General features: G+C 39.3%; 1 long non-coding RNA gene across 1 annotated transcript in view; it reads left to right on the top strand.

Moving 5' to 3' along the window:
- Positions 1-20,430, top strand: part of LOC125174589 (uncharacterized) — a 252,712-nt gene that overhangs the window by 88,979 nt on the left and 143,303 nt on the right. Inside the window, exon 2 of the long non-coding RNA XR_007155460.1 lies at positions 9,918-10,005. This is a non-coding gene — a long non-coding RNA (uncharacterized LOC125174589). The remainder of the gene's footprint in view (positions 1-9,917; positions 10,006-20,430) is intronic.

The raw sequence follows: 20,430 nt of genomic DNA on the forward strand, positions 1-20,430 counted from the left end.
TGCATCCCAGGAATGAATCCCACTTGATCATGGTGAATAAGTCTTTTTATATGCCGTTGAATTCGATTTGCTAGTATCTTATTGAGAATTTTTGCATCCATATTCATCAGGGATATTGGCCTGTAGTTCTCTTTTTTTACTGGGTCTCTGTCTGGTTTAGGAATCAAAGTAATACTGGCTTCATAGAATGAGTCTGGAAGTTTTCCTTCCCTTTCTATTTCTTGGAATAGCTTGAGAAGGATAGGTATTATCTCTGCTTTAAACGTCTGGTAGAACTCCCCTGGGAAGCCATCTGGTCCTGGACTCTTATTTGTTGGGAGATTTTTGATAACCGATTCAATTTCTTCGCTGGTTATGGGTCTGTTCAAGCTTTCTATTTCCTCCTGATTGAGTTTTGGAAGAGTGTGGGTGTTCAGGAATTTGTCCATTTCTTCCAGGTTGTCCAATTTGTTGGCATATAAGTTTTCATAGTATTCCCTGATAATTGTTTGTTTCTCTGAGGGATTGGTTGTAATCATTCCATTTTCATTCATGATTTTATCTATTTGGGTCATCTCCCTTTTCTTTTTGAGAAGCCTGGCTAGAGGTTTGTCAATTTTGTTTATTTTTTCAAAAAACCAACTCTTGGTTTCGTTGATCTGCTCTACAGTTTTTTTAGTTTCTATATTGTTTATTTCTGCTCTGATCTTTATTATTTCTCTTCTTCTGCTGGGCTTAGGCTGCCTTTGCTGTTCTGCTTCTAGTTCCTTTAGGTGTGCTGTTAGATTTTGTATTTGGGATTTTTCTTGTTTCTTGAGATAGGCCTGGATTGCAATGTATTTTCCTCTCAGGACTGCCTTTGCTGCGTCCCAAAGCGTTTGGATTGTTGTATTTTCATTTTCGTTTGTTTCCATATATTTTTTAATTTCTTCTCTAATTGCCTGGTTGACCCACTCATTCGTTAGTAGGGTGTTCTTTAACCTCCATGCTTTTGGAGGTTTTCCAGACTTTTTTCTGTGGTTGATTTCAAGCTTCATAGCATTGTGGTCTGAAAGTAAGCATGGTATAATTTCAATTCTTGTAAACTTATGAAGGGCTGTTTTGTGACCCAGTATATGATCTATTTTGGAGAATGTTCCATGTGCACTCGAGAAGAAAGTATATTCTGTTGCTTTGGGATGCAGAGTTCTAAATAGATCTGTCAAGTCCATCTGATCCAATGTCTCATTCAGGGCCCTTGTTTCTTTATTGACCGTGTGTCTAGATGATCTATCCATTTCTGTAAGTGGTGTATTAAAGTCCCCTGCAATGACCACATTCTTATCAATAAGGTTGCTTATGTTTATGAGTAATTGTTTTATATATTTGGGGGCTCCGGTATTCGGTGCATAGACATTTATAATTGTTAGCTCTTCCTGATGGATAGACCCTGTAACTATTATATAATGTCCTTCTTCATCTCTTGTTACAGCCTTTAATTTAAAGTCTAGTTTGCCTGATATAAGTATGGCTACTCCAGCTTTCTTTTGGCTTCCAGTCGCATGATAAATAGTTCTCCATCCCCTCACTCTCAATCTAAAGGTGTCCTCAGGTCTAAAATGAGTCTCTTGTAGACAGCAAATAGCTGGGTCTTGTTTTTTTATCCATTCTGATACCCTATGTCTTTTGGTTGGCGCATTTAATCCATTTACATTCAGTGTTATTATAGAAAGATACGGGTTTAGAGTCATTGTGATGTCTGTATGTTTTATGCTTGTAGTGATGTCTCTGGGACTTTGTCTCACAGGGTCCCCCTTAGGATCTCTTGTAGGGCTGGTTTAGTGGTGACAAATTCCTTCAGTTTTTGTTTGTTTGGGAAGACGTTTATCTCTCCTTCTATTCTAAATGACAGACTTGCTGGATAAAGGATTCTTGGCTGCATATTTTTTCTGTCTAGCACCCTGAAAATCTCGTGCCAATTCTTTCTGGCCTGCCAAGTTTCAAAAGAGAGATCAGTCACGAGTCTTATAGGTCTCCCTTTATATGTGAGGGCACGTTTACCCCTTGCTGCTTTCAGAATCTTCTCTTTATCCTTGTATTTTGCCAGTTTCACTATGATATGTCGTGCAGAAGATCGATTCAAGTTACGTCTGAAGGGAGTTCTCTGTGCCTCTTGGATTTCAATGCCTTTTTCCTTCCCCAGTTCAGGGAAGTTCTCAGCTATTATTTCTTCAAGTACCCCTTCAGCACCTTTCCCTCTCTCTTCCTCCTCTGGGATACCAATTATGCGTATATTATTTCTTTTTAGTGTATCACTTAGTTCTCTAATTTTCCCCTCATACTCCTGGATTTTTTTATCTCTCTTTTTCTCAGCTTCCTCTTTTTCCATAACTTTATCTTCTAGTTCACCTATTCTCTCCTCTGCCTCTTCAAGCCGAGCTGTGGTGGTTTCCATTTTGTTATGCATTTCGTTTAAAGCGTTTTTCAGCTCCTCGTGACTGTTCCTTAGTCCCTTGATCTCTGTAGCAAGAGATTCTCTGCTGTCCTGTATACTGTTTTCAAGCCCAGCGATTAATTTTATGACTATGATTCTAAATTCACTTTCTGTTATATTATTTAAATCCTTTTTGATCAGCTCATTAGCTGTTGTTATTTCCTGGAGATTTTTCTGAAGGGAGTTCTTCCGCTTGGTCATTTTGGATAGTCCCTGGCGTGGTGAGGACCTGCAGGGCACTTTCCCTGTGCTGTGGTGTATAACTGGAATTGGTGGGTGGGGCCGCAGTCCGACCTGATATCTGCCCCCAGCCCACCGCTGGGGCCACAGTCAGACTGGTGTGTGCCTTCTCTTCCCCTCTCCTAGGGGTGGGATTCACTGTGGGGTGGTGTGGCTCGTCTGGGCTACTTGCACCCTGCCAGGCTTGTGATGCTGGGGATCTGGCGTATTAGCTGGGGTGGGTAGGCAAGGTGCTCGGGGGCAGGCTTAGATCGCTTCTCCTTAGGTGATCCACTTCAGGAGGGGCCCTGTGGCAGCGGGAGGGAGTCAGATCCGCTGCCGGAGGTTTGGCTCCGCCGAAGCACAGAGTTGGGTGTTTGCGCGGAGCGAGCAAGTTCCCTGGCAGGAACCGGTTCCCTTTGGGATTTCGGCTGGGGGATGGGCGGGGGAAATGGCGCTGGCGAGCGCCTTTGTTCCCCACCAAACTGAGCTCTGTTGTCAGGGGGCTCAGCAGCTCTCCCTCCCTTTGTCCTCCAGCCTTCCCGCTTTCCGAGCAAAGCTGTTAACTTATGACCTCCCAGACGCTAAGTCGCGCTTGCTGTCGGAACGCAGTCCGCCCGGCCCCTCCGCTTTTGCAAGCCAGACTCGGGGGCTCTGCTTGGCCGGCGAGCCGCCCCTCCGCCCCGGCTCCCTCCCGCCAGTCCGTGGAGCGCGCACCGCCTCGCCGCCCTTCCTACCCTCTTCCGTGGGCCTCTCGTCTGCGTTTGGCTCCGGCGACTCTGTTCTGCTAATCCTCTGGCGGTTTTCTGGGTTATTTAGGCAGGTGTAGATGGAATCTAAGTGATCAGCAGGACGTGCGGTGAGCCCAGCGTCCTCCTAAGCCGCCATCTTCCATATCTATTCTTATTTCAGTCTTAATGGAATTTAAACCCTCTCCTTTCCCCTTCCTCTCTTTTTAGTTTAGTCCCTGCAGCTATTTCCAATTTTCCACTTTCTCTCCAGCTGCTTTTGGGGAGGGGTACTTTTCCCCGTATGCTCCTCCCCTCCCCAGTCTCCATCCTCTCTCTGCCTGCAAAAGGGGTTCCCTACCTTTCGGGGCTTCTTGCTCCCCAAGTTCAGCTCTTCGAGTTGCGTACCTGCTGAATTCTGTGGTTCAGGTTGTGCAGATTGTTGTGTTAATCCTCCAATCAGTTTTCTAGGTATGTAGAACGGCTTAGTGTTGGTCTGGCTGTATTTCATGGACGTGAGACACACAAAAAGCTTCCATGCTGTTCTGCCATCTTGGCTCCTCCAGGAATTTTATTTCAAAAAGTCTGGAGATTGTTGGAATATGAGTAGTTAACCTGCCTAACATTGGATCAGACTGCCAGCAAGCATTGTGTCAGAATGCCATTCTACAAAGACAGCTTCCAGAACTTCCTGAAAAGTACCTTTTAAGAAATCATGTTTCTATCTTGATTTATCTTTATTAGTCGACATGCAGAGAAGACTTAATTCTCTAGGTTTGTACCCATAATTTTACTTAACGTGGAAATCCCACTTTCTGTTTTCCATATTGGCTCATCTCTCTCTAAGAGAGAGGTTCTCAGCCCTGGCAGCACATTGAATCAGCTGGGGAACTTTTAGAAATTGCCAGTTCCCTGGAAACATCCCAGAGCAATGAAATCATCCCCACTGGGGGGGTGGGACCTAGGCATCAGTACATTTTAGAAGTCTCAGATGATTCTGTTGTGGAGTTTAGGTGCCTAGAAATTACTACCTACAGGCAACAATTTGCCTGAATGCTGAACTCTAAGCTTTGTGGGGGTAAAAACTGGTTTGTTTACCCTCTCTCATCCCTGACACCTGTAATACCTCCTGACCCATGAGTAGTAAGTATTTACTGATGGAAGGAATTCATGCTTATTTTGAACTTCATGAAGATGTAGATAAAGCAATGCTCTCCCTTTGGGGTGCCTGGGTGGCTTGGTCAGTTAAGCGTCCGGTTATGATCTCGCAGTTCATGTGCTCAAACCCCACATTGGGCTCTGTGCTGACAGTTTAGAGCCTGGATCCTGCTTCAGATTCTGTGTCTCCCTCTCGCTCTGCCCCTCCCCTGCTGCTCTCTCTCTCTCTCACAAAAATAAATAAACATTAAAAAGAAGAAGAAGAAATGCTCTCCCTTTTACCTAGGGATAATGTTGCACATCTATAGTCATGGCACTAGATTCATATTACAAGCTTCTATGTACCCTGATTCTTAAATTACAGGATCATGAAAGGTTTATGGTCCGGGGGGAGAGCTCTGGTTTGCCAGGGCTATGGGGACAGCTAGAGGCATCAAGACCGTGGCTGTTTACCAACTGGAATGAAAGTAGTTTAATATTTTAACATAGGTCCTCTTGTACTCATGTGTAAACAGGCCACAGTGGTTTGGTTTTGGTCCTTATGTTGCCAGGGATTTCCTAGTCCCAAAAGCTGTATGTGATCTGGTGCTGTTCATTCTCTGACTTGTCATTGTCCTCTTCCTTTTTCTTGCACTCCAACCACTCTGGCTTTCTCTGTGTTCCTTGAACACTGTCAAATGCCTTCTTGCCTGAGGGTCTTTGCACTTGCTGCTCAGTCTGCTGGAACATTTTCCCAATGGGAGGAGCTGCCAAGTCACGTTGCAAAGGGCATAGAAACAAACATGGGAATGACAGCAGCCAGTTTGGCAAACAGTCTACCACATGGCGCCTTTAGGGAAAATATTCAGTCTCTTAGATAAAATGCTCAGCACCTCAGATTTCTCTTCTCTCTCTCTCTCTCTCTCTCTCTCTCTGTCTCTTTTTCTCTATGAGTGCTTGAAAACATTCTATTTTGGCTGCCAGAATCTGAATATTAACTATTTTTCTTTATGTTTCTGCAATAAATCTAATTGTCTTTCCTCTCATTTCTACTCCATACTCCCTGTCCACCTCCTTCTCCAGATAAATGCTTTATAGTGGCTAAGGAGATGCTTCATATGAAAGTAGAAAGGAGAAATACACATTTAATGGCTTAAGATATTATTCCAGTTACAGTAGTTACTCACAATGGTCTCAGGCAATGGGATGAGTACTTTCTACACATTGTCTCATTTGATCTTCACAAGAGCTCATCTTACACATAAGGAAACTGAGACCTTGAGTGGTTGGAGAAACATTTACTAGGTAAATGGTGAAGCAGGATTTTACCTGAGGACTGCCTGACTCCATTGCCCATGCTCTTCGTCCTTATACTCTCTTGTGTTTCTCTCTGTCAGATCATCATCTGTAATGTCCCCTTTATAAAGCTCTAAAATTCCTATGTGTTTAAAGCTTGTTTACTGCTCTAAGAAGTGTGCACTAAGAGCATACTGCCTGGCTAAAATTTAAAAGACAGCAAAAAGAAGCGTGACACAGAGAGTGATTGCCATTACAATGGCAAACAAATCACAGAAGAATAATAGGAAAGCCTCCATACAGAAGGCTTTTATTAATTCACGGAAGTGGCAGTGATATTTCACCGTGAAGCACAAGTTAGCAAGAATGGGCCACCAGGCTGAATTATATTTGAATATCTTATCTTCATGTTGGACACATGAGCAAGGGTACATATTATATGCATGATTATTTTTCTTTGGGTTAAGGCATGTTGTTGATGCAATACATTTCTCTTGGGGCATAGTATCCCATTTAGGCTTCTCACAAAACCATGGCTTCCTAGTCCTAAATTCAACATTGTTGAAAAAGATGTTTCTTCACAGATTCTATCATTTCTACTTAATCCTAAATTATTAATACTTTAAATTTATTCCTAAGGAGTTGCTATTTTACTTTCTAACTATTCAAGGGGGAGATTTGAGTGGAAAAAAATGTTAGCATTTATTTATTTTTTTCTTGTACCATGATGTTAAAAAATAACGACAAAATGTGATCCCTGGACCAGCAACATACAGATTACCTAGGAAACCTGTTTGAAATACAAATTCTTGGGACTCACCCTAGACCATATGTGGTCTCCTAGAAGCTATGTAGTTTCAATTTTTGTATTTGGGTTTATAGTTCATCTCATATTATATTTTTCCATATACTTATCCAGTTGTATGAGCATCACTTATTTAAAAGGCTTTTGTCCAAAATCAATTGACTCTAAATGTGTGGTCTATTTCTGGTCTCTTTAATTTGTTCCATTAATCTATTTATCCTTTACCAATACCGCACCGTCTTGATTACTGTACTTTTATAATAAGTCTTGAAATCATGTGGGGTGAGTGTCTGACATAGTTCTTTTTTCTCCATTTCCTTAGGTCATCTTTAATTTCTCTCAGCAATGTTTTGTGGGTTTTGGTGCATAGGACTTGCATGTCTTTTGTTAAATTTATTCCTATTTTACATACATATATAAACCATCACTACCATCCATCTCCAGAACTCTTTTCATCTTCCCAAGCTGAGGTTCTGTACCCATTGAACACTAAATCCCCTATTCTTCCCTCCCCCTTCCCCCCAGCAACCATCATTCTACTGTCTGTTTCTATGAACTTGACTACTCCAGGTGCTCCACATAAGTGGAATCATATAGTATCTGTCCTTCTGTGACTGGCTTATTTCACTTTACATAATGTTTTCAAGGTTCATCCATGTTGTAGCAGGTGTCAGAATTTTCTTTCTTTTTTAAGACTGAATAATATTCTATTGTATGTATTTTCCATATTTTGTTTATTCATCCATCTATGGATTCTTGGGCTGATTCTACTTTTTGGCTATTATGAATAATGCTGCTATGAATATGAGTGTACAAATATCTGTTTGAATTCCTGCTTTCAATGCTTTTTAGTGTATACTTAAAATGGTATCTTTAAGACTCTTTTTTCCAAATGTTTAATGACAAAATATAGAAATACACTAATATAACACTGTATGTTAACTATAGTGGAATTAAAAATAAAAAATAAAATGAATTAAAAATTTAAAAATTAAAAAAAACAAAATATAGAAATAATTGATTTCTTATAAAGAGCTCACCAAACTCCACACCTGAAAAACAAATAACCCAGTGAAGAAATGGGCAGAAAACATGAATAGACACTTCTCTAAAGAAGACATCCGGATGGCCAACAAGCACATGAAAAGATGCTCAACATCGCTCCTAATCAGGGAAATACAAATCAAAACCACACTCAGATATCACCTCACGCCAGTCAGAGTGGCCAAAATGAACAAATCAGGAGACTATAGATGCTGGAGAGGATGTGGAGAAACAGGAACCCTCTTGCACTGTTGGTGGGAATGCAAACTGGTGCAGCTACTCTGGAAAACAGTGTGGAGGTTCCTCAAAAAATTAAAAATAGACCTACCCTATGACCCAGCAATAGCACTGCTAGTAATTTACCCAAGGGATACAGGAGTACTGATGCATAGTGGCACTTGTACCCCAATGTTCATAGCAGCACTCTCAACAATAGCCAAATGATGGAAAGAGCCTAAATGTCCATCAACTGATGAATGGATAAAGAAATTGTGGTTTATATACACAATGGAGTACTATATGGCAATGAGAAAGAATGAAATACGGCCCTTTGTAGCAACGTGAATGGAACTGGGGAGTGTTATGCTAAGTGAAATAAGCCATACAGAGAAAGACAGATACCATATGGTTTCACTCTTATGTGGATCCTGAGAAACTTACCAGAAGACCATGGGGGAGGGGAAGGGAAAAAAAAAGAGGTTAGAGTGGAAGAGAGCCAAAGCATAAGAGACTGTTAAAAACTGAGAACAAACTGAGGGTTGATGGGGAGTGGGAGGGAGGGGAGGGTGGGTGATGGGTATTGAGGAGGGCACCTTTTGGGATGAGCACTGGGTGTTGTATGGAAACCAATTTGACAATAAACTTCATATATTGAAAAAAAATAAATAAAATTCTACCCTTAGAAAGGAGGCATTATGGAATCAATGGCACAAGTTGGTGAATAGAAGAGGTATCTTTTAGTCGAGCTGAGGTTGCTAACTGAGTCAGAAATATTAGCAGGGCTATGTGTCGTATTCAAAATATAAGCAAATCACTCACAGGTATCTTCAGTGTTCTCAGTGCTGGCAACTTCTAAAAAACTCAAATAAAAAATATATTAAAATAAACAAACAAACAAAAGACATAATTGATTTCTGTATATTGATATTGTATCCTGTGCCTTTGAGAAATTCAATGATTAATTCTACCAGTTGTTTAGTAGATCCTTTAAATTTTATGCATATAGTCTTGTTGAGTGTGAATAAAGATAATTTTACTTCTTCCTTCTAAACTTTATGCCTTTTACCTGTTTTTCTTGTTTTAGTGCATGGCTAAGACCTTATGGACAATGTTTAGGAAAAATAATGACAGCAGATATCCTTGCCTTGCTCCCAATCTTAGGGTGAAAGTGTTTAGTATTTCACCATTAGGGAAAACATTAGTTGCATGTTTTTTCTTAGTACCTTTAATCAGATGGAGGGATCTCTTCTATTCCTGCTTTGATGAGAGTTAAAAAAAAACACTTTATAAAGGTATAGTCGATATACAAAAAACTGCATATGTTTAATGTATAAGGATACCTTGTTTTTTTACACTTTGCTTTATTGTGCTTCACAGATATTGAATTTTTTATAAATCGAAGGTTTGTGGTAACCATGTGTCAAGAAAGTGTATCAGTGTCATTTATCCAAAAGCATTTGCTCATTTTGTGTTTTTTTGTGTGTCCCATTTTGGTAATTCTCAGAATATTTCAAACTTTTTCCCTATTATTTTTTTTTTTTTTTTTTTTTTTTTTAATTTTTTTTTTTTCAACGTTTATTTATTTTTGGGACAGAGAGAGACAGAGCATGAACGGGGGAGGGGCAGAGAGAGAGGGAGACACAGAATCGGAAACAGGCTCCAGGCCCTGAGCCATCAGCCCAGAGCCTGACGCGGGGCTCGAACTCACAGACCGCGAGATCGTGACCTGGCTGAAGTCGGACACTTAACCGACTGCGCCACCCAGGCGCCCCCTTTTTCCCTATTATTATATTAGTATGGTAATCTGTAATTAGTGGTTACAACTCACTGAAAGTTCAGATGATGGTTAGCATTTTTTAGCAATATTCTTTAATTGAGGTACATACATTGTTTTTTTAGACATAATGTTCCTGCACATTTAACAGACTATAGTATAGTGTAAATAGAAATTTTATATGCACTGGGATACCAAAAAATCCACTTGACTCACTTTATTGTGATGTTTGCTTTATTGCAGTGGTCTGGAACTCAGCCTATCGTATCTCTATGGAATACCCATATACAATTTGATGAGTCTGACATACACCTTTGAAACAACAATCAAGGTAATAAACATAACCATAATCTCCAAAAGTTATCATATGTGTACACTGAATTTTGCCAAATGCCTTTTCTGTGTTTATTGAAAAATTCCCCAGCAAAGGGCAATGAATTTTATGATTCGATTCCTAAGTAAGGTGAAAGTCCCAAATGCTTTGTGCATTTTACTGCCTGAACAAAATTAAGATTTATAAACTAATAAAGAAGAGAGAGAATGGGTGTTGTAGTGGCAATCAACAGTAATGTTCATAATACACCTTATGACTCAATTTTAGAATTTTGTGTAAGTTATACTGCAACTAAATTAATAGAATAACTTGCTATATTTGACATATTGTTTCACCCATCTACCCTGCTCATGCATTAAAACTTTCTTTCTAAAATACAGATCTGACTATTTTACAACTTTGCTCAAAAAACTTGCTGGCTCCCTAACTACAGAACAAGTTCCATAGCATGGCATCCAAGGCCTTTCTGGATTGGGTTCCATGTTGTCTTTTTAGTAGTATCTTTCAGTGCCTTGTCACCCAACATTTGCTCTTCCTCTGACATGCTGTGCATTCCTGTGTCTATCATTGTTGGTAATGCCTTTGCCCTCCTTATGTACTCCACAATCCACTCATCTCTCAAGACCCAAGCTCAAATGCTGCCTCTTCCATGAGTATACTGTGGAATATTCTTCCACAGTATTTCCAGTTGCTATGGATCTCTATTATCTCTGTGCTCCTATTGTACTGGTAATGCTCTCTTGTTGGATATGGTGGAAAATTTGTTTGGATTATGTTTTCCTCAGCTGTGTGTCCCCACATTGCTTCATATAGGGATGGCAGATATTACAGAAGCCACAAGTCTCCATTTGTGAGCCCATGGAAGGTATTACTAAATGATTACAGCATGATTTTCCACCAAGCCTAAATGGACTTAAAGGCACCTCAGAACATTATTAATTTATTATTAATGAATGATCTATGCAGTTATTGGATTAAATTCATTGGATTAAATGAGAACTGCATTAAATGAAAACTATCTTTAGTTAAATTTATGGCCTCGTTCATAACAAAAGCCTAATTCTTTGGTTAGTTGAAGTGAATTTCACTGCATAGACCCCAGGGGTGGTTTCCACCAGGGACTAAATTTATTTGGGCGAGAGTAGGAAAATAGAGGATTATAGCATATTATAGAACCATAGCATTATAGCATGTGGAGGAACTGGCCACATGGAAGGAATCTGTTAGTAAGAGTGACAAGCTCTTGCTGAAGGGAGGCCAGGCTGTCAGACCGATTTCATTTTCTTCTCAAGAAACTCACCAGGAGACCCTGTTATTTTCTTGGTTTAGAATCTGAGAATCAGATAAAGCTCTGTATCAACTGTGTGTAAGGTCATACCCTGGGAATCTCATGGGCCAAGGGGAGGAGTGAGAGTGTTTCCAAATGCCACAATCCATTTCATTACTGTGGGGCAAACTTCTATCAGACATGGCCTTAAGTTCCCCCCTGGGACTAGCAGGTGTCTACAGCAAATAGAATCCTTTAAACCATGCAGACATCAGTCTGACTAATGTTCAAAAGTCAGTTTGGGAAATGACAGTCATTTGGGGTTTCTTTGAAGAGAAGAGTTTTGACTCTTTGTCAAGTTCTTGGAAACCATATGAAGGCTATACTGTCCAAGCTCATGACCATTAGCCACATTAAAAAAATTTTTTTAAATGTTTATTTATTTTTGAGAGATAGAGACAAAGCATGAGCAGGGGAGGGGCAAAGAGAGAAGGAGACACAGAATCCGAAGCAGGCTCCAGGCTCTGAGCTGTCAGCATAGAGACCAACAAGGGGCTCGAACTCATGAACCGTGAGATCATGACCTGTGTTGAAGTTGATGCTCAACCGACGGAGCCACCCAGGCACCCCTTCCACATTTTTGTTTTAATTAAAAAAATTTTTTTAAGTTCATTTAGAGACAGAGAGAGAGAGAGAGCGAGCATGGGTGCATGTGTGCATGAGCAGGGGAGGGGCAGAGAGAGGGGAAGAGAATCCCAAGCAGGCTCCATGCTGTCAGTGTGGAGCCCAACACAGGGCTCTATCCCACTAATGGTGAAATCATGACCTGAGCTGAAATCAAGAATCAGACACTTAACCAACTGGGCCACGCAGGCACTCCACATTTTGTTTTTAAATTTAAGTTTGTTAAATTTAAATAAAATTAAAACTTTAGTTCCTCAGTCACACTAGCCACATTTTAAGTGCTCAACTAACCACATGTGGCTTGTGGCTACCATATCAGACAGATTTCCGTCATTTCAGAGTGTTCTAGTGGACAGCACTCATATAAGGCCTCCTGTAAAAAAACTTGAACTCCTTTGCACTGTAGTTTCTGCAGAAAGTTTTGCTTTGCAAGGACCAATTATATTTTTTGGTATTTCTATTATTTATATCATGTAACTATTTTATTTATGTTTATTTCACCTAAATAAGTGCTTTTCTCTTTCAAGGCCTTTCTGTTTAATGTTTCATTTGAGAAAAATATCACGGAACTATTTATTCCCCATAGTTGGAGGCCTGTTTGGTAAGCAAGATTCTATTATTTATCTTCCATTATTTCTTTATGGTGGTTAATATCTTCCCTGATCCCTATGAGTTCCTTTTTGTAAACCTCTGCTTGCTAAGTCGGCTATGTCTCGCATGGTTGTTTGAATTTAAATTACCTGCCATTTTGCCTTACTAAGGGAGATGTAGTGAATTCAGTCATTAAAGTAAGGGTCTATTGGGAAATAATGTGCCATAAGGCTCCTATCTATTCTGACACTTTTATTCTTGCCTCCTCTCCCACATTAAATAAAAGCTATTGTATATAGGGAGATGCATTAAAAATAGGCCACACAATACAATGTGGATAAAGCTTTCACATTGGTTTTAAATGGGGTTCATTTGAAATGACTTTAATCTTGGTTATGGTGGCTATTCAATATAGCATTCTGTTACAACTCAAAGCTTTGTGTTTATTTTATTTATTCCTATGAAGATAAGAATAAATGTTTTTAATACTTTTAAGTAAGGTGAAATATAAATAAACAGAAATAAAATGCATTGTGGCATAGGAGATAAAATCTAATCTCTATTTCTACTTCTATGGTTCTATAGATTATCATCTTTCCTTGCAATTTCCTAGTAAGGCACTTCTTTGAATAAGGTCTGGATTGGCTACTTAGTATTCACATATTTTCTTTATCCACATGATGCGGAGGCTAAAAACCTGGTTTATATTTGGACAAAATAAACCCAAGCTTTCCCTTTCTGGTTCCATCGTTGTCACCACCACCCCTCTTCAGAGGCCCCTGTAGAGGGATGGTGTATTATACAGATATCTTTGAATCCCAGCTCCACCCTTCCTGGCTATGTAGTGGACCACAAAAGTTACTTAATATTGTGTACGTTGTCTTCTTCGTCTTGAAGATGAGTTAGATTTCCAAACCTACATTATTGGATCTTCCAGAGATTTAATTAAAACCCTTAAAAGAGTGCCATTATTTTTCACTTGGGTTTCAAGTCTAAGAATCATTTTTCTGTGATTTTAAACTTTTGAAATTGAAATGTAATTACTGTGGTCTGAATGGTTGTGTCCCCCCAAAATTCACATGTTGAAATCCTAGCACCCAATGTAGTGGTGTTAGGCAGTAAGGCCTTTGGGAGGTGATTAAGTCATGAAGGGTTTACCTGCATGAGTGAGATTAATGCCCATATAAAAGAGACCCCAGAGAGAGTTCCCTTGTTCCTTCCACCACATGAGACACAGCAGTTTGCAGCCCACAAGAACCCGACCATGCTGGCAGCCTGAGCATGGAGAACTATGGGAAGTAAATTTCTGTTGTTTATAAATTATCTGATCAGTGGTATTTTGCAGCTAACACAACATTTTACGTATAGTGAAATGCACTGATCTTAAGTATACAGTTTGATGAATTTTGATAAATGCATATAGCATATAACCCACTATCAAGATATAAGAGATTTCCATCTCCCTATTAAGTCCCCTTAGTGCTTTCCCAATCAGTCCCTGCTCCTTCCCAACACACACACACACACACACACACACACACACGCACGCACGCACACACGCACACACAGCAATCACTATTGATTTTATTGCCAGAGCTTATTTTTGTCAGTTCTAGAATTTCATCTGAATGTAATCATAGAGTATGTATTCTTTTATATCAGGCTTTTCTCATTTTCTGTAGTAAATTATTTATCTTATATTTATCTGTAGCATTATATTTTTATAATATTTAATTAATAATTATGTATAAGGTCACAGATCACATATGGGAAAAATTGGAATTTCTTTAAAATTGAAATATAAACAAAAATCAAATGACCTAAAACATAACTTATTTTTTGATATGCTATTGTGTTTGTGTGTTTTTATTTTTATGATAATGTCTTTAGTTTGCCTTAGTTTATTTCTCATGCAAGTTTTTTTAAAGAATTAATTCACATAAAGTATATTTATCATGCTATGAAAACATTACAATTATGTAATTCCAGAATATTTTAATCACTCTCAAAAGAAATCCCATACCCACTAGCAACTGTTCTCCACTCCCTCCCACTCAGCTCCTAGGAGTCACTAATTTACTTTTTGTTTCTATAGATTTGCCTCTTCTGGACATTTCATATAAATGGAATGCTAAAGTATATGGGCTTTTGTGTCTGGCAATTTTCACTTAGCATGATATTTTCAAGGTTACCCATTGTGTAGTACATATTAGTAGAGCTGACCCTTGAACAACACTGGGATTAGGGACACCAACCCCCTGTGCAGTTGAAAATCTATGTATAACTTTTGACTCCTCACGAACTTAACTGTTAGTAGCCTACAGTTGACTAGATGCCTATTGATAACAAAAATAGTTGATTAACACATATTTTGTATATTATAGCATTATATACTGTATTCTTTTTTAAAATATTTTTTAATGTTTATTCATATTTTGAAAGACAGAGACAGAGCATGAGTGGGGAAGGGCAGAGAGTGAGGGAGATAGAGAATCTGAAGCAGGCTCCAGGCTCTGAGCTGTTAGCACAGAGAGCCCAACACAGGGCTTAAACTCATGAACTGTGAGATCATGACCTGAGCTGAAGTCAGCCAATCAACTGACTAAGCCACCCAGGCACCCCTATACTGTATTCTTACAATAAAGTAAGCTTGTGGAAAGAGTTATTAAGAAAAACATAAGGAAGAAAAAATATACTTACAGTACTGTGCTGTATTTATTGGGAAAAAATCCACACTATAAGAGAACCTGCACAGTTCAAACCTGTGTTGTTGAAAGGTCAACTGTACTTTATTCCTTTTTATACACAAATAATATTACACTGTATGGATATTGCCACATTTTGCTTATTCAGTCATCAGTTGGTAGAAATTTTGACTTTTGCTACTTTTTGGTTATTTTGAATGTTGCTTATGCTTATCAAGATGATGAAGATACATAGATCAATAGAACAGAATAGAGAGCCCAGAAATAAACCCACACTCATAAGGTCAATTAATCTATGACCAAGGAGAAAAGAATATGCAATGGGGGAAAAACAGTCTCTTCAACAAATGGTGTTGGGAAAACTGGACAGCTACATGCAAAAGAATGAACCTGGACCACTTTCTTATGCCACACACAAACATAAACTCAAAAAGGATTAAAGACCTGTATGTGAGACCTGAAACCATAAAACTCTTAAAACCCAGGCAGAAATTCTTGGTCATTGGCCATAAGGATATTTTTTATGGACCTGTCTCCCCAAGCAAGGGAAACCAAAAGCAAAAATAAAACATTGGGACTACATCAAACTAAAAAGCTTTTGAACAGCAAAGGAAACCATCAACAAAATGAAAAGGCAACCTACTGAATGGGAGAAGATATTTGCAAATGACGTATCCAATAAGGGGTTAATATCCAAAATACATAAAGAACTGATACAATTCAACATCAGAAAAACACAAATCATCTGATTAAAAAGGTGGCAGAGAACCTGAATAGACATTTTTCCAAAGAAGACATCCAGATGGCCAGCAGACACATGAAATGATGCTCAACATCACTAATCATCATGGAAATGCAAATCAAAACCACAATGAGGTATCACTTCACACTAGTTAAAATGACTAGTATCAAAAAGACAAGAAATTACAAGCATTGACAAGGGTGTGGAGAAAAAGGAACCTTCATGCACTGTTGGTGGGAATGTAAATTGGTATAGCCACTGTGGAAAAGAGTGTGGGGGTCCTCAAAAAATTAAAAATAGAACTACCATGTGACCCAGCTATTCCACTTCTGGGTATTTACCCAAAGAAAACAAAGATAGTAACTCAAAAAGATGTATGCACCTTCATGTACACTGCAGCCTTATATGCAGTAGCCAAGAGATGGAAACAACTTAAGTGTTCACTGACAGATGAGTGGATAAAGAAGCTGTGGTGTGTGTGTGTGTGTGTGTGTGTGTGTGTGTATATATATATATATATATATACATATATGTATATATATATATATACATATACACATATACATAAAATGAAATATTACTCAGCTATAAATAAGAATGAAATCTTGTCATTCAGGACAATATTGGTGGACCTAGAGAGTATTGTGCTAAGTGAAATAAGTCAGACAGAGGAAGACAGATACCATATGATTTCACTTATATATGGAAACTAAAAAACCTAATGATAAAAAAACAAACGAACCGGAAACAGACTCATAAATACAGAGGAAAAATTGGTGGTTGCCAGACGGGAGAGGAATGAAGGGATAGGTGAAATAGGTAAAGGGGTTTAAGAGATACAAACTTCCAGTAATAAAATAAGTAAGCTTATGAGGATGAAAAATACAGCACAGGGAATATAGACAATAAATATTGGAATAACTTTATATGGTGACAGATGGTACACTTATTGTGGTGAGCCTTTTGTAATGCATATAATTGTTGAATCACTATATGGCATACCTGAAAGTAATAAAATATTGTACATCAACTACACTTCAATTAAAAAAAAACATAAATAAATGGAAAAAAAATCCACAGGGTGTATAGGAAGAGTAAAAAAATAAAAGATGTCATTTGAAGAGGAAAAAGAATAGTCTCTTCAACAAATAGTGTCAGGAAAACTTGGTTTTCACATGCAAAATAATGGAGTTGGATTCTTTCCTCAAACAATATGTAAAAATTAACTTGAAATGGATCATAGGCCTAAATCTATTTGCTAAAATTGTAAAACTTCCAAGAACACAGGAGTATATCTTCTTGATCCTGGGCTAAACTGCAATTACAACTTTTTAGTATTTATTTACCCCTTTATAATTTATAGAACATTGTTTCTATATGTTATTTTATATAATCTTCATTGCATCCCTTATAAAAAATAGGTGATATTATTTTTATTTTATAGATAAAGAAACCCAAACTCAAAATGGTTAAGTAACTCACCCAGAATCATCCAAATAGTTAGTGGACTTTAAAACAGGGCCTCTGGCACAAAAGCTTGCACTCTTCATGGAGCAATGCCATTCACCCTGGGGTAGAGACAAGAGTGACCCAAGACCCTGAAGTCTTGCTGCTCTTATGGCTCCCAAGCTGGCCAGGCAGACGTGTGCATCCTCCAAAGCTCTCCTCGTGAGTTCTGCCTTCAGCACAGGTGGTGCTTGGCTGTGAATTGGCTATGATCCAATGGTTCCCCTCTTTGTTCTTTCATTCACCAATAGGTGTATGTTATTCTGGCCATTTGTGTGACTGCTATATACCAGAACCTATTCTGGGCACTGGAAATTTAACAATATGCAAAATAGACAAACAATTTCCTGCTGTAATGTAACTTACATTCTAAATGGGAAGATGGACAATAAGTGAATGAACAAACCTGCTTGTTTACTTATTTAATGTTGGGAGCAATATGTTCTTTAAGGGAAGAGGGAAGAGGAAAGAGGAACCTTGGGGTACAGGGGCGGGAGTTTGTTGTTCTAAACAGAGTGGGGAGGAAAGGGCTTGTTGGCGAGGTGAAGGAGGTGGGGAGTGGGCCACCCAGATATGTCATTGAGAATGTTCCTGGCAAAGGGAAGGACAAGTCCACAAGCTTTGAGGCAGGAGGGTGTTTGGCATTTTCTGGGAACAGCCAGTAAGCCGTGGGCCTAAGCAGAGTGATCCAGGAGGAGGAGAGCAGGAGAGATAAAGGGGCCAACCTTGGCAGGACTTATTTGCCATTTAAAAATTTTTGGCTTTTACTGTGAGTGAAATGCAAAGCCATTAGAGATTCTGGGTAGAGGAAGCCCATGGTTTGTCTTATATCTCTAAGGGATGTTGTTTTGCAAACTCCTCAGGAGCTTCCTGGGTATAATAAGAAAGTGTCCCCACCTTGCCACATACAAAGAGGACAGGGAGAGACCCAAGAAAGAGCAGGCCACTCCAGATTGGTAGGTGGCAGGCTTAATAAGCAAGGTAACTTACATCCAGGGCAGCTGCAAGACATTAGTAGGTCTCAGTAAATCTCTGTACCCATCTGCCACATCGTAAAAGTTTATACAGAGGGTTTATTTAACTGGATTCAGTCATGTATGACATCCAGATGGTCTCAACACCACATCACTAACTCAAGGCTGTGTCCTTAAGGGCAGCTCTTGGCAGCAGAGAAGGTGAGTGGAATGCACATTCCAAGAACAGGGGAGAGGATAAGGAGCCTCCAAATGCTGCGGCCCAACTCATGGGTCAACTGGTAGTCACATCTTCTCCATGACCTCTTCCAACAAAAGTCATTCTGACTTCTGGGGTGAGAAGACCCATAGGAAGACCAGGAAGACAAGTATGGAAGCAGGGAGACCAGTGAAGAGGCTGTTGCAACAATCCAGGTGAGAGATGATGTGGTGATTGAGGTTATGAGAAGTGGTTAGATTCTGGATATGATTTGAAGCTGGAGCCAATAGGATTAACTGACGAATGGGCTGTGGTTTGCGATAGTGAGGTCAAGGTGATGTCAGGGCCTTTGTCCTGAGCCAGTGAAAGAGAAAATTTCTATCACGTAGGGCGGAGAAGTCAGGAAGGTGAACAGGTTTGGGAAGGAACATCAGGAGTCTGTTTTTTGGAGCACTTGTGTTTGAAATGCCTGTTAGTCATCAGGTAGAGATGGTAGGTAGCAGATCTAGACCCAGATATGAGTCTAGAGTGTAGGCACAAGTTTGGGTTGAAGATACACATTTAGAAATTATGAGAAAAGAGGTTCAAAGCTAGAGGCTAGATGAGTACATTGAGAATGTGGGAGCGTAGACAGAAAAGAGAAGTTCCGTTAGAGTCTTTTTGGAACTGATGAAAATGTGAGTTAAAATAAAAGCTATCTCTCAATTACAGAAAGGTTATTGGAGAGGTCTTTGTCCTCTATTACTATTTAATAGTTCCATGACACTTCTCACTTATTCCTCACCCATTCTTTTCCTTACTAAAGAGATTCTCATTAATTTTATCTTTAGGATAAAAACCAGCCCTGCAGGCAACTTTTTCTGGGTCCCCTCAGATTAATGGGCACTGAAGTTACTATTGAGACTGCTCTCCACTCTTTTCAACTCTTTGTAAATTAAGAGGAAGCCAAGTAGGCATAAAAACAAATATATTGTCTGTGAGTTTGAGGTCCTTATCAATGTGAGGAACAGAGTTTTAGCTCAAAAAAGTCTTGTTTTTCTCTAAGAAGTAAAGATAAGAAATATTCCAACCATTTTTTGCTGTAATCTGTGACCTTGAGAACTGAATCCATCTTACAGAGAAACAAAATCCTATTTTGCTGAAATGTGGATAGGCAGAAATAACTCTTCCTCTACTTTAGATATTACTGTCTAGTCTTTAGGTTGTTTGAAAAAGGCACTCTGAGAGTAACCTAAAGATGAAATGAGAGATAAAATACCTGGAAAGATTTTGTTCCAGTTACTATGGCTGCATTAAGATTTGCAGTTATGGCATAACAAATTACCATAAAATTTAGTGGAATAAAACAAATTTATTATACTTTTGAGTTCTGTGGTTAATGAATTTGGATGGGGTAGAGCAGGGATTACCTGTCCTGCTCCATGATGCCTGGGACATCAAATGGAAGAAGGGAAGATTGGAGCAGGAATCATCTGAAGGGTTACGCACTCAACTAGCAGTTGCTAGTAGGTGCTTTTGGGGTCACAGTTCCTTTTCACATGGGCTTCTCTAGGCAATCTGTCTACATGTGCTAGTTGGAGCTTATTTGTAGCGTGGTGGCCGGGTTCCCAGGGTGAGTATCCTGAAAGAGAGCCAGGTGGACACTGTCCCCTTTGTCTGACTTAACCTCAGAAGTCACACAGCATCACTTCTGCCACACTTTATTGGTAGGGGAGTCTCAAGCTCACCCAGGTTCAGTGGAAGGGATATAGGCC

This window comes from Prionailurus viverrinus, chromosome C2, assembly GCF_022837055.1.
Source record: "Prionailurus viverrinus isolate Anna chromosome C2, UM_Priviv_1.0, whole genome shotgun sequence".
NCBI lineage: Eukaryota > Metazoa > Chordata > Mammalia > Carnivora > Felidae > Prionailurus > Prionailurus viverrinus.